This window comes from Anoplolepis gracilipes, chromosome 8 (assembly GCF_047496725.1).
Source record: "Anoplolepis gracilipes chromosome 8, ASM4749672v1, whole genome shotgun sequence".
NCBI lineage: Eukaryota > Metazoa > Arthropoda > Insecta > Hymenoptera > Formicidae > Anoplolepis > Anoplolepis gracilipes.
The window spans coordinates 6,518,054-6,522,151 of record NC_132977.1 but is presented as its reverse complement, the minus strand read 5'-3'; positions in this window follow the sequence as shown (position 1 = coordinate 6,522,151).

Sequence of the window (4,098 nt, the reverse complement as noted above, 5' to 3'; positions counted from 1 at the left end):
TCCTTGATACTTAAGATGCCTTATCATATCTTTATTTCAAGACATATGGTCAATTAGTTTGGACATTTAATTTTCATGGTGTATGATATTGTGCAACATCCAATTAAATCGGGCAAAACAAAATATAAATTTTAAATGAACCAAACAAACATGTTTTGTTAAATGCAATTCTCGCAGTAGAGAATTTCCATTTCTTAATTACTTTGAATAATTTCTTACTATTTTTTATATAATACTTGTAAAAGTATTATATATTTCAAAAAAAAATCTATTTCTCTATATAAATACAATTAATTTTTTTCGACGATATTATTTCCTTTTTTTTCTAGATTTTCCTATGCAATACTTTTACAACCACATATACTTGTCGTATGTAATCAAAAAGAGAAGAGAATTTCCAACTATACGCTTGGCGAACTCAGTACACTGATAAAACTTTATCCGTCACGAACCCCATATTCGCCGTATGTATTTCAGAAGCAATATTTCTTTCAACCCGCTCGAGCGCCAAAGCGGATGGACCTTGTGAAATGGACCCTTGCGGAGAGGCACAGCCCATGGCGTAATCCCATGGGAGTTACGAGAAATGAATTATACACTCGGTGTCTGACGTGAGAGGGGAACCAAAGCAGACAAAATGGTACCCTAAAAGGAATGTTACCCTCCGTTCCCTCCTGCCCTTTTTCCCTCGCCGCTACTCCTGTCCCCTTCTCCTCCCTCTGTTACTTCTTACTCTCTTTCTCATAGCAGAGAATCTTTACGACGCTGGGTAGGTTCTACTCTTGTAGATTCCGGAACATATACATATATACGCACGTATCCTGGCTAAAATGTTGCGTACATTTACGTATATTACGTAGAATATGGAGCGACCGGATATAGTATATTGGAATATGGAGAGTAAGATGGAAAAAATTATAATCACAAGTGTCGTACGTTATTTATATCGGACGTCGCGAGTTGTTTTGACCGAAGCCGAGTTAAGCGCGTGGGCACATTGCATCTGTTATCAGGATATTTATTTAAGATTCTGTTTACCTTCGCATCGATATTTTTGTGAAGCGCGCCGAGGAAGGAAGAGAAAGGATTCCAGACAAAAAAATATACCGTTCCGAAAAGGCGTGGATTATTTTATCGTAAGAATAAATTTCTCTTCGAACGATCTTAACTTTTTCTGTTAATATATTCGTACAACGTCAGATAACATTACAACTGCAGAACCTGATTGTAAGGCAAGAGTTACGACAGAGAAGAAAGAAGAAGAAGAAGAAGAAGAAGAAGAAGAAGAAGAAGAAGAATAAAAAACGGATAGCGGCAAAACAGAAAAGTTTTAATTAGAGTAGCTTCGAAGATGGCCGGATAATATTTGTATTTCTTATTGCGCGGTAAGAGAAGACACTTTGGGAAACGAGAGGAGTATGTAATCTTTTTCATTTTCTCATTTTTTCGGCATTAAACGGCCGGATCGTGTATTATCAAGCCGGACGATAACATGGTACATAGTCGGAAATGTTGTTACCTTAAAACATTTCAAGAGACATCATCCGACAAAAAAAACCACGATGAACGACATTACATGCTTGAAACATTTTATATTCCAGGAAATAATAAATGCCATTTTATACCAAGTACATATATCCGATATTTTGCAATATCGACGACTAATTCACAGCCTCATAATATTACTTTAAATGAAATATCGACGCGGAAATCCGATAATTAAATCACGAGAAAAAAGCCACGATAAATCTCGCTAGCTTCTCGAATGCAGCGAACTTTTACGAGATCTAGCTTTCTCGCGCAAGCACGGTCATCAGGCTGACTATACGAGACCGTGTGACCGATGGGAACAAGCATGTAACCGCGGATATTCTTACTCGCATATTTGGAGGCTACGAGATTGTAGACTGTAGACGGGTCGACCAGTTACCACCAAAATTGCCACACCGGCTAATTAGGACTTGATTGGCACCCCCTCTCCGTCCCTCTTCGCGCCCTTTCCCTATCATACACTGACGAAATCCACGGGTCCAACTTCTCCCACCAATCGTCATCCTCTCACGCCGCTCGCAAGCTCGCTAAACCAGCCAACCCGGCGGCATCATCTTTCCAGTCGATGCCGACCTTCTCCTGCCTTTCCTCCCCCTCCTTTTCCTCCCTCTTCTCATCCTCCCTCTGACCATCATCTCGCAATGTGTTTTCTTCTCCTTTTTCTTCGATGCCGTCCAGAATGCGCTTTGCGGCCGGTGCCGTGTGTAATTGTATAATTTACTCGATAATTTACTCCGCAGTCAATTTATATAATTTCTACCGTGGCTCTGTGCGTAAATTTGATGGGCCGAACTTCGCGATATTTTTAAGGCGCACGTTTTACTCCGGTATTATATTACATTTTTTCCAGAGACATCGTACTAATTTTTTTAAGCAACATTCTCAACGGTATGCGAAATTGTATGGGGCATTTATATATTTTTTTAAAAATAATTCTTTAATTTAAAGCATGTACACGCGCATTTTTTTAAAAGTGCAATAATCGTGCAATCAACGTACAGAAGGTAATTTATTTGTAACTGATAATTAATGATTTATAATAATATATGATTTGTATTCATTGTCAGTATTTTATTATAGTTAATAAAAAATGTTAAAAAAGGAATATATATATATATATATATATAATCGAGAGTGTATTTAATTGTCAGTATCATTTGATAGGTAAGTTATGAGAAAGAAATCACGATGTATCGATAAAAAACCACAAACAACATATGAACTCTTGAGAGAAGCAGAATATCAGCTTACATACAGAACCGACTTTGATTCAAAACATCTGTTTAAAATAATTTCAAGAAAGCTATACATGAAATTAAATAAGAAAATATATTTTATTTCGCAAATCTTAAATGAATAAAGTTATTTATATTTTACAGAACAAAATTTAAATAGTAAATTTTATATTTTACAGAATATATAATTATATGGAGACGTAAAAATAAAATCAAATTTTGTGATTAAAATCAATAAGATATTTAAAAAATAAATTTTCTCTCTAAGAAAATGTGTATAAGAAATTAATTCATTGATTTATTATTATTCACAATTTATGTACAATGCGTCATAGAAGAAAACGGCAACTATTTTCTCCTACGCAGCGACAAAATACTATTTAAATACTCTTTGTGTTATCACATCTTATAAGTCTTCATCCCACTTAACATTCTTCAGGTGTTTTACGAAAATATGGAACGTGACGGAAAGAATGTGATTTACGGGCGTACAGAGTGCCGTAAAGAGTGTTTAACGTGTTTAAGTGCTTGCGGAGAGTTGGGATTTTCCTTATCTGGTGTAACGAGAGTCCCACACGTGTGATCGTGCATGCACGAGCAGTCTCGCTTATCTCGCCAGGTACGTTGCTGATACACACAGATACGTGTCGACGTGCACCGATTTGCACACGCAAAATATACATATATAGGTATATATCGTATATTCTCTCCTCCCTTTCGCCGATATACGTATATGAATACGAATAAAAATAACATAATTTACTTTTACGCGCCCAAACAAATTATCATCGCGATTCCGAGCATCGACCGACGATATGCCGACTAGACGATAGGAAGCTGATTGCGTGAAATTGACCAATTCGCATCTTCAACGAATTGAATGGAGTAGTGGTACGCTGAGAATGTACAGCTTTTTATGGTTGATAAGTAACGAAACACGTCGCCGCAACGTATCGTTAAGTATGCAACTTTATGAACGTCTCGTGACTACTGATACGCTGTTTTGCACGATACTTTATTCGGGAACATTTTATTACGATTTTGCAGTGAAATATTGTACATTTAATTTCGATTTCGCAGAATATTATGTTGCTTAATGAATAGATTTATCTAGATTATTTGTGGTTCGCTAATTTCGAATAAACAAGAGATAACATTGTATCATTTATATTAGATATTTAATAACGCATTCTCTTTTAATTACGCGGTCTTACACATCGCACAAGCTCTCGAATTTTATACAAAAGGATTCGCGGACAACAAGTTTAGCAAGTACTTCAATCAGACGAAAATACTTGTCCGTCAAGGCCTC